The following is an 11,806-nucleotide window of genomic DNA, read 5'->3' on the forward strand; positions in this document are numbered from 1 at the left end:
TGAGCCTGGCAGAAAGATAATGTGTGGAACACAGTAAATGTAAAGGTGCAGGAGAAAAAGTTGGGGCTATATCTGTGAAGACCAAGCATTGTAGGAACACAAGTGCTTCTTCCCACAACCTGGGAATAAGTCTTACTGCTCCTCTGATGTTATCCAGGAAAAGGGGTCTATTTTTATCTATGTTGGTAAAGCATGTATGTATATAAGAACCAGATGTAATATTATAATGATTAATGGACATTGGATTCAACCCATAGTGCCTTATGTTAATTGCTGTTTCTCTAATGTAACCCCTATTGTTAGTTGTGATATTAAGTTCAATATGCCTATATGGACTGTACCACCTTTAAAAGCCTACCTTGAACTCTATCTACAAGGAGGTTTTCCCCCATTTCACTGGGAATGGGTCTCACTGCCATTAAGCGACTCATCTCTCGTTACAAACAGTGCTGTAAAAGCTCTGAACTTTGGGGGAGAATGGCAAACTCGAAATTCAACATCACAACCAGGAGATCTATAGGCTAGCAGCTACAATTAAAAACACCGGCCATCGCTCCTGGTGGGAGACTATGCTTGGGTGGAGCCCCAGTGCAACAGGTCTTTTGAGTATCATGCTTCACCCCATTGTGGTGATCAGTTTTTCAAATTATATTAGCAATTGATCTAGTTCTTCTGGTTTGCTCGATCCAGCGACTGATGCGATGGCTGCAATGGATTGAAGATCAGACCAGTACCATGGAGTAAGTATGTGATGGAGATACTCACTTATCCCCTGGGACACAGATGACAGGATTAAACTCCCCTAACCTCATTTGCATCAAAGATGGGACAAGGAGGCATCTTCATTAGTATACAGGATGGAAAACAGATTCCAAGGCAAGAACTGCACAGACCTCGGGGACCAGAAAAGCAGGGAAGCACTGCATGATGGGGTATCTCTGCTCCAGACACTAATGAACCCACACCTGCACACACCCAATTCAGTAGTTATCAGACCAATTTGAATAATTCCTTTATTGGTATCCAAAATAGTTAAGCTCCCTAATTGCATGGTAAGCTCCCTCCAAGGAACACCACCCAAAACCAGGAATGATCAGCTCCCATGTCTAGCCTGAACAAAATAACTTTGCTATACTCATAAACAAATCTAGTGTTCTCCCTTGAACCATTGTTTCTGTGCAAAAAATCCTTCCCATGCTCAAGTAAGTGTTCTGATGCCTGGATCCAAAATCTGAATCAGTTCCATTGGGACTTCATCTTCTTCTGACTGATCGTGCTGGGGGCTCTGCCTGTCTTCAGCATTCCAGACTCTCAGCTACCACCACCACCTAGGTCCCCCAATAGATTCAAGGTTCGTGGAGTGGTGAGAACCCTGTCTCTAAGTATAGCCTTCTGACGCTGACTTGTGTGATCAGTTATAGTTTTCTAAACCTGACTTTTTTATAATCAAGTTAAGTTGCATTTAATATAACTGTTTTTGTTTTGTTTAGCTCCCCTATGGTTGTTACTGGGCAATAAATAATTTCATGATTAAGATGGTTGCTTCTCTCTCCCTCTCTTCCCCCCCCCCCCCCATCCCCTGTGGATGATTTTGGTTTCTTTATTCCGTCTGCAGCAATGCTCCTCTTACCGAAAGTAAAAGATCCCTACAGTACCCAAAAATCCTGTGGGGTTTGCTCATCAAGTGGATTAATACCAGAACAATTGCAACTTGAAAGTGGGGACAAAGATGTGCTGAACCTGGGACATATGAGGGTGGCAGCTTGGAAGTGCTGCTCGACCCAACCTGCTCAGACTTACTCTACTCCGGTGAGGTGCACGTGGCATATGAGGGTGACGGCTTGGAAGTGCTGCTCAACCCAGCCTACTGAGTCCAGGAACATATAAGGGGTCAGCTTGGGAGTGCTGATTTAACCCAGTCCTCTCAGATGTGCTCTGTTAGAGTGTGTGTATGTGTGTGTCATAGAATCATAGAATATCAGGGTTGGAAGGGACCCCAGAAGGTCATCTAGTCCAACCCCCTGCTCAAAGCAGGACCAAGTCCCAGTTAAATCATCCCAGCCAGGGCTTTGTCAAGCCTGACCTTAAAAACCTCTAAGGAAGGAGATTCTACCACCTCCCTAGGTAACGCATTCCAGTGTTTCACCACCCTCTTAGTGAAAAAGTTTTTCCTAATATCCAATCTAAACCTCCCCCATTGCAACTTGAGACCATTACTCCTCGTTCTGTCATCTGCTACCATTGAGAACAGTCTAGAGCCATCCTCTTTGAAACCCCCTTTCAGGTAGTTGAAAGCAGCTATCAAATCCCCCCTCATTCTTCTCTTCTGCAGACTAAACAATCCCAGCTCCCTCAGCCTCTCCTCATAAGTCATGTGCTCTAGACCCCTAATCATTTTTGTTGCCCTTCGTTGTACTCTTTCCAATTTATCCACATCCTTCCTGTAGTGTGGGGCCCAAAACTGGACACAGTACTCCAGATGAGGCCTCACCAGTGTCGAATAGAGGGGAACGATCACGTCCCTCGATCTGCTCGCTATGCCCCTACTTATACAACCCAAAATGCCATTGGCCTTCTTGGCAACAAGGGCACACTGCTGACTCATATCCAGCTTCTCGTCCACTGTCACCCCTAGGTCCTTTTCCGCAGAACTGCTGCCGAGCCATTCGGTCCCTAGTCTGTAGCGGTGCATTGGATTCTTCCATCCTAAGTGCAGGACCCTGCATTTATCCTTATTGAACCTCATTAGATTTCTTTTGGCCCAATCCTCCAATTTGTCTAGGTCCTTCTGTATCCTATCCCTCCCCTCCAGCGTATCTACCACTCCTCCCAGTTTAGTATCATCCGCAAATTTGCTGAGAGTGCAATCCACACCATCCTCCAGATCATTTATGAAGATATTGAACAAAACGGGCCCCAGGACCGACCCCTGGGGCACTCCACTTGACACCGGCTGCCAACTAGACATGGAGCCATTGATCACTACCCGTTGAGCCCGACAATCTAGCCAGCTTTCTACCCACCTTATAGTGCATTCATCCAGCCCATACTTCCTTAACTTGCTGACAAGAATGCTGTGGGAGACCGTGTCAAAAGCTTTGCTAAAGTCAAGAAACAATACATCCACTGCTTTCCCTTCATCCACAGAACCAGTAATCTCATCATAAAAGGCGATTAGATTAGTCAGGCATGACCTTCCCTTGGTGAATCCATGCTGACTGTTCCTGATCACTTTCCTCTCCTCTAAGTGCTTCAGGATTGATTCTTTGAGGACCTGCTCCATGATTTTTCCAGGGACTGAGGTGAGGCTGACCGGCCTGTAGTTCCCAGGATCCTCCTTCTTCCCTTTTTTAAAGATGGGCACTACATTAGCCTTTTTCCAGTCATCCGGGACTTCCCCCGTTCGCCACGAGTTTTCAAAGATAATGGCCAAGGGCTCTGCAATCACAGCCGCCAATTCCTTCAGCACTCTCGGATGCAATTCGTCCGGCCCCATGGACTTGTGCACGTCCAGCTTTTCTAAATAGTCCCTAACCACCTCTATCTCTACAGAGGGCTGGCCATCTCTTCCCCATTTTGTGTTGCCCAGCACAGCAGTCTGGGAGCTGACCTTGTTAGTGAAAACAGAGGCAAAAAAAGCATTGAGTACATTAGCTTTTTCCACATCCTCTGTCACTAGCTTGCCTCCCTCATTCAGTAAGGGGCCCACATTTTCCTTGGCTTTCTTCTTGTTGCCAACATACCTGAAGAAACCCTTCTTGTTACTCTTGACATCTCTTGCTAGCTGCAGCTCCAGGTGCGATTTGGCCCTCCTGATATCTTTCCTACATGCCCGAGCAATATTTTTATACTCTTCCCTGGTCATATGTCCAACCTTCCACTTCTTGTAAGCTTCTTTTTTATGTTTAAGATCCGCTAGGATTTCACCATTAAGCCAAGCTGGTCGCCTGCCATATTTACTATTCTTTCGACTCATCGGGATGGTTTGTCCCTGTAACCTCAACAGGGATTCCTTGAAATACAGCCAGCTCTCCTGGACTCCCTTCCCTTTCATGTTAGTCCCCCAGGGGATCCTGGTCATCTGTTCCCTGAGGGAGTCAAAGTCTGCTTTCCTGAAGTCCAGGGTCCGTATCCTGCTGCTTACCTTTCTTCCCTGCGTCAGGATCCTGAACTCAACCAACTCATGGTCACTGCCTCCCAGATTCCCATCCACTTTTGCTTCCCCCACTAATTCTACCCGGTTTGTGAGCAGCAGGTCAAGAAAAGCGCTCCCCCTAGTTGGCTCCCCTAGCACTTGCACCAGGAAATTGTCCCCTACGCTTTCCAAAAACTTCCTGGATTGTCTATGCACTGCTGTATTGCTCTCCCAGTAGATATCAGGAAAATTAAAGTCACCCATGAGAATCAGGGCATGCGATCTAGTAGCTTCCGTGAGTTGCCGGAAGAAAGCCTCATCCACCTCATCCCCCTGGTCCGGTGGTCTATAGCAGACTCCCACCATGACATCACTCTTGTTGCACACACTTCTAAACTTAATCCAGAGACACTCAGGTTTTTCCACAGTTTCGTACCGGAGCTCTGAGCAGTCATACTGCTCCCTTACATACAGTGCTACTCCCCCACCTTTTCTGCCCTGCCTGTCCTTCCTGAACAGTTTATAACCATCCATGACTGTACTCCAGTCATGTGAGTTATCCCACCAAGTCTCTGTTATTCCAATCACGTTATTCCAATTCCAGTCATCTGACTATGGGGCTAGAAGAACACAGCCCTGGGGAACCTAGGTCCTACAGGATAGCTCCATTGGCAGGGAACTTGCAGCAGGAAGAAGTAGAGCTCCTTTTGAGAACACAAGTGACACAAGCAGTTCATTGATAGAAGTAGAGTTCCCCCCACCCCAGAAGAGTAACCCTAATAATGAGCATACCCCAAAGCAATGGGCAAAGCTGGGAACAATAACAAGTAGGGTTTCTACAGGTATATTAGCAACAAGAAGAAGGTTAGGAAAAGTGTGGGACCCTTATGGAATGGGGGAGGCAAACTAGTGACAGCTGTAGGAAAAGCTGAAGTACTCAATGGTGTGTTTTGTTTGTTTGCCTCGGTCTTCACAGGCAAGGTCAGCTCCAAGACTGCTGCACTGGTCATCACAGTATTGGGAGGAGGTGAGCAGCCCTCTGTGGTGAAAGAACAGATTAAGGACTGTTTAGAAAAGCTGGACATGCACAATTCCATGTGGCTGGATGCAATGCAACTGAGGGTGCTGACAGAGTTGGCATATGTGATTACCGAGTCATTGGCCATTATCTTTGAAGACTTATGGTGATCAGAGGTGGTTTTGGATGACTGGAAAAAGGCAAATATACTACCCATCTATATATAGTTAGCCTCCCCTCAGTCCCTGGAAAAACAATGGAACACATCCTCAGGGAACCCATTTTGAAGCACTTGGAGGAAAGGAAGGTGATCAAGAACAGTCGTCATGGATTCACAAAGGGTAAGTCATGCCTGACCAACCTGATTACCTTCTATGATGAGATAAATGTCTCTGTGGATATGGGGAAAGTGGTGGATGTGATATACCTTGACTTTAGCAAAGCTTTTGTTATGGTCTCCCACAGTATTTTTACCAGCAAGCTCAAGAAGTATGGATTGGAAGAATGGACTATAATGTGGAAAGAGAGCTGGTTAGATCTTTGGGCATTAGGGGACGAGAGCTGAGGAAGCATTCTAAGTCAGCCATAAAAATGTTGGCATACTGTGGGGCCATGAGGGTACCCATCGAGAGACTGCTGAATTGGAATTAATTTGCAAACAGGATACAATTTGTGTGCAGTTCTGGTCTCCCATGTTTAAAAAGGATGAATTCAAACTGGAGAAGGTACAGAGAAGGGCTACTAGGATGATCCGAGGAATGGAAAACTTGTCTTATGAAAGGAGACTTAAGGAGCTTGGCTTGTTTAGCCTAACTAAAAGTAGATTGAGGGGAGATATGATTGCTCTCTATAAATATATCAGAGGGATAAATACAGGAGAGGGAGAGGAATTATTTCAGCTCAGCACCAATGTGGACACAAGAACAAATGGGTATAAACTGGCCACCAGGAAGTTTAGACTTGAAATCAGACGAAGATTTTTAACCATCAGAGGAGTGAAGTTTTGGCATTACCTTCCAAGGGAAGCGGTGGGGGCAAAAGATCTATCTGGCTTTAAGATTCTACTTGATAAGTTTATGCAGGAGATGGTATGATGGGATAATGGGATTTTGGTAAGTAATTGATCTTTAAATATTCAGGGTAAATAGGACTAATCCCCTGAGATGGGATATTAGATGGATGGGATCTGAGTTACCCAGGAAAGAATTTTCTGTAGTATCTGGCTGGTGAATCTTGCCTATATGCTCAGGGTTTAGCTGATCGCCATATTTGGGGTTGGGAAGGAATTTTCCTCCAGGGCAGATTGGAGAGGCCCTGGAGGTTTTTCGCCTCCCTCTGTAGCATGGGGCACGGGTCACTTGAGGGAAGCTTCTCTGCTCCTTGAAGTCCTTAAACCATGATTTGAGGACTTCAATAGCTCAGACATAGGTGAGGTTTTTTGTAGGAGTGGATGGGTGAGAGTCTGTGGCCTGCGCTGTGCAGGAGGTCAGACTAGATGATCAGAATGGTCCCTTCTGACCTTAGTATCTATGAATTAATTTATGCTTGAATAGAGACTGGGAGTGGATGAGTCATTACAGAAAGTAAAACTATTTCCCGATGTTTCTCCCCCCACCCCTCCCACCACTGTTCCTCAGACGTTCTTGTTAACTGCTGGAAATGGCCCACCTTGATTATCACCACAAAAGGTTTTCCTCCTTCCCTCCCTCCTTCCTGCTGGTAATAGCTCATCTTAAGTGATCACTCTCCTTACAGTGTGTATGTTTCATGTTCTCACACTGTGTGTGTGTGTGTGTGTGTGTGTGTGTGTGTGTGTGAGATCTCCTCACTGTATTTTCCACCGAATGCATCCGATGAAGTGAGCTGTAACTCATGAAAGCTTATGCTCAAATAAATTTGTTAGTCTCTAAGGTGCCACAAGTACTCCTTTTTTCTTTTTTACGAATACAGACTAACATAGCTGCTACTCTGAAACTGGTGAAATACTCCTGGAGATAAAAGAGGTTATAAAAATAGAAAACCCGTAATAATGGGAAATTTTAACTGTCCCCATATTGACTGGGTACATGTCACCTCAGGACAGGATGCAGAGAGAGTTTTTTGACACCATCAATGACTGCTTCTTGGAGTTAGGCCTAAATGGAGTGCAGGGTCTGGTCCAAGAGGTGAATATACCTGAACTGTTTTGTAATAGTGACCATATTATAATTAAATTTAACATTCTTCTGTGGGAGAAACACCAACGAAGCCCACCACAGTAGCATTGAAGCTCAGAAAGGGGAACTAAACAAAAATGAGGAAACTAGTTAAATGGAAATTAAAAGGTAGGGTCACAAATCAAATGCCTTCAACTTCCATGGAAACTTTTAAAAATACCATAATAAAGGCTCAAATTAAATCTATACTCCAAATTTAAAAAAAAGAAAAGTAAGAGGACCCAAAGAGGCACCATGGTTAAACCACAAAGTAAAAGATGTGCTTAGAAGCAAAAAGGTATCCTTTACAAATCGGATGTTAAATGCTACTGAGGGAAATAGAAAGGAGCATAAACTCTGGCAAGTCAAGTGTGGAAAATTTCATTAGGCAGGTGAAAAAAGAATTTGAAGAGAAACTAGCCAAAGACTCAAAGTAACAGCAATATTTTTTTAAGTATATCAGAAGCGGGAAGCCTGCCAAAGAATCAGTGGTGTCAGTGGATGATCTAGGTGCCAAACAAGCGCTTGTGAAAGATAAAGCCATTGCTGAGAAGCTAAATGCTTTCACCACAGAGGATGTGAGGGATATTCCCACACCTGATCCATTCTTTTTAAGTGGCAAATCTGAGGAACTGTCCCAGATTGAGGTATCAATAGAGGAGGTTTTCAAACAAATTGACAAATTAAACAATAATCAGTCACCAGGACCAGATAGTATTCAAGCAAGAGATCTGAAGGAACTCAACTATGAAATGGCAGAACTACTAACCGTAGTATGAAACCTATCATTTAAATTAGCTTTTATACCAGATGACTGCAGGATAGCTAATGTCACACCAATTTTTTTTTAAAAAAAAAGCCCCAGAGGAGATCCTGGCAATTACAGGCCAATGAGCCAACTTCATTACCAGGCATATTGGTTGAAACTCAAGTTAATAAAAATTATCAGAGACCTAAATGAACATGATTTCTTGGGGAAGAGTCAACATGGGCTTATTTAATGGGAAATCATGCCTAACCAATCTACTAGAATTCCTAGAGGGGAGTCAACAAAAATGTGGCTATAGTATACTTGTATAACGCTGACAGACTCCAGTCATCGGTGGGTAGGATTAAACCGGGGACCTCTGGAACTTTAGTGCATGAGCCTCTACTGCATGAGCTAAAAGCCAACTGGCTGTTAGCTAAGGCTGTAGAGCAGAATCATTTTATCTTTCTCTTTAAGTGGTCTCAGTGCCACTAGATGGGACAGAACACCACACCCAGGAGGTGTGTGGGTTACACTTGGACTTTCAGAAAGCTTTTGACAATACCAAAGGCTGTTAAGCAAACTAAGTGGTCACTGGATAAGAGGGAAAGTCTTCTCATACATCGGTGAATGGTTAAAAGATGGGAAACAAAAGGTAGTTATAAATGGTAATTTTTCAGAATGGAGAAAGGTAAATAGTAGTGTCCCCCAGGGATCCTACAGGGACCAGTGTTCAACATATTCATAGATCTGGAAAATGGGGTAAACAGGGATGTGGCAAAATCTGGAGAGAATACAAAATTATTCCAAAAAAATCCAAAAACAGACTGCAAAGAGTTAACAAGGGATCTCTCAAACCAGAGTGACTGGGCGACAAAATGGCAGATAAAATTCAGTGTTGATAAATGTCAAGCAATGCACATTGGAAAACATAATTCCAACTATGCATACAAAATGATGGGATCTAAATTTAGCTGTTACCACTCAAGAAAAAAAGATCTTGGAGTCATTTTGGATAGTTCTTTGAAAACATCTCAATATACAGGGGCAGTCTAAAAACCTAACAGAATGTTAGGAAAGGATAGATAAGACAGAAAATATCACAATGCCACTATAAAAATCTATTGTGCACCTATGTCTACTGTGTTCAGTTCTGATCATCCCATCATTTAAAGATATATTAGAACTGGAAAACTAGAGAGAAGGGCAACAGAAATGATTAGGGGTAAGGAACAACTTCCATATAAGGAGAAATTAAAAAGACTGGGACTTTCCAGCTTGGAAAAGAGATGACTGACAGGTGATATGATAGAGGTGTATAAAAACATGAATGGTTTGGAGAAAGTGAATAAAGAAGTTTATTTACTCCTTCGCATAACACAAGAGTCAGGGGTCACTCAGTGAAATGAACAGGCAGCAGGTTTAAAACAAAAGGAAGTACTTCTCCACACAACATACAGTTAACCTGTGGAACTCTTTGCCAGGTAATATTGTGAAGGCCAAAACCATAACTGAGTTCAAAAAATAACTTCAGTTAAGTTCACAGAGGATAGGTCCATCAAAGGCTATAAGCCAAGATCATCGTGGATGCAACCCTATACTCAGTGTCCCTAGCCTCTGACTGACAGTAACAGGGAGTGGATGATGGGAGGTGGATCACTTGATTGTCTGTTCTGTTCATTATCCCTAAAGCACCTGGCACTGGCCACCATCAGAGACAGGATACTGGGCTAGATGGACCATTGGTCTAACGCAGTATGGCGGCTGTTTGTGTTATCAAACACAAACACACACACAACACTGCTTCCCTCCCTTGCCCAGTGTTTTACACCTTATGGTCTTTCAGAAACTCTACTGGTTTTAGCTTTCCTAACTTCTACAAGTATAGGGAATATTGCTAAAATGAGAACGAATTTTTAAATGCACCCACTGTAATCACACGAGGGGAAGAGTTCAGTATGGAAATTTCTATTTTTGACAATTTAAGTGTGAGTGAAACTGATGAAAAATCAGCACAGACTCACTGCTGCCCTCCCTGAGAATCTATGAAAAGGAAAGCAAATACTGAAACATACACATTTTTGTTCTGGAAAACTAAATAAATTAAGGGTGAAATCCTGTTCTTACTCATGTTAGAACTGCTAAGAAAAAAAAAAAAGTTTTCAACAATATTTTCACTTCTGTTTCACTGAAAAGATTTTTTTTTCCAGGAAAATAACATTTTTGGTGGTGGTGTTGTTTTTGTCAAGAAATTTTAAACCAAAATGAAGATGTTCATTGAGATTGGAATTTAATATTTTATTTTGATTTTTTTTTGGAGGGAGGAAAAAGTCCTTGACTTTTCAATCAGCTCATGTGGTAAGATGAACAAAATGGTACACAGCACTCAGTACTGTGATGTGTGGGATACCCACATCTTTCACTGAAATCAGTGGGAGCTGAGGACACCCAGCATCTCAGGAGATGGAGTCTTAAAATGTACCTTCCCTGTGTAGTAGTTTGTGACTGTCAGACACATTGTAACAAAAGATAAAGACTAAAAACATTTCTCAAGAAACAGCAACATCAATATGCCTCTGATTGTAGATCTCTTCTCAGATTTTCAGAAGCAATAGACACTTACCATCGTCCTCCAGGAGTGGTCCTGCAAAAATCAGCAAATCTTTAATCAGACTAAATCTAGAAATGTTACAAAATTGTCTGATAATGGATAAAATTAAAATACAAAATCAGGTCTCTACTATCTGGAATTGACCAAATTAGTTGAGGACAATAAAATACAATAAAAATTAGATGGAGATTTTCAAAGGCACAAAGTTCAGTGCCTCAGTCCCATTGAAAGACAGGCACCCAACTTCCAATATCTCCTATTTGTACCTTTTAAAATATCACCTCTACTATTTCATGTTATATTTAAGTTTGTACACAAACAAAATCAAGATTTAAATCTGTGCCTCACTCAAAAAAATAACTCAGCTCCTTAAATTCGTGTAGTAATTTGAATAACCCTAATAAATGTGAAATTCATTACTTCAGCCTGCAGCAATGCCGAGATGGGCATAAGATTAAAGTGTAAACTCGCCCACACCCCCACCTATTCCAGGGCTGCTGGTTCAGTCCCTGATGAAGGTTAGAGAAGCCTGGAGGGCTGCTCTAAATTGCACTTTGACTATAACAGCCCCTATGTATGGTTGCACTATATGAGAATAGCCATTATAGGAATGCCCCAGCTATGGCCCCATCTGCCCTGAAGCAACATAACCTCTGTGCTAGAGACTGCTGAAGGGGGCTTAGAGCCAGCTATCCACATGGCATCAGTCACATAGACCCCCTCAACCAATGTATTCCTTTACAGGTCTTTGCACCAAGTGGATGCACTGCAACTATGACATTTCTCAGGGGACAGTTACTGAATCTAGCCCAAGAGTTGAGGCTTTCAGTGCTGAGGAAGGACAGTGATAAAAGATCTCTTGTGCCATCCCTCCACATTCATGATAGGGTCTGGAGAATTTATGCCCCTAAATAGGCAGGTTTTATACAGGGAACCTACTCAAGGATTATGTGAGGATCATATGCTGTTATTATTTAGGGGTTTAGGATGTGGCTTGAGAATTCAAAGAGTTACCTTTCACATATCAGTGCAAAGTTTTGAATTAGAGTTGGGTGGAAAATATCTTTCCAATTCCTGGAATATTTTTAAGAGTTTGATG

Source organism: Dermochelys coriacea, chromosome 23 (assembly GCF_009764565.3).
Source record: "Dermochelys coriacea isolate rDerCor1 chromosome 23, rDerCor1.pri.v4, whole genome shotgun sequence".
In the NCBI taxonomy this organism is placed as follows: domain Eukaryota; kingdom Metazoa; phylum Chordata; order Testudines; family Dermochelyidae; genus Dermochelys; species Dermochelys coriacea.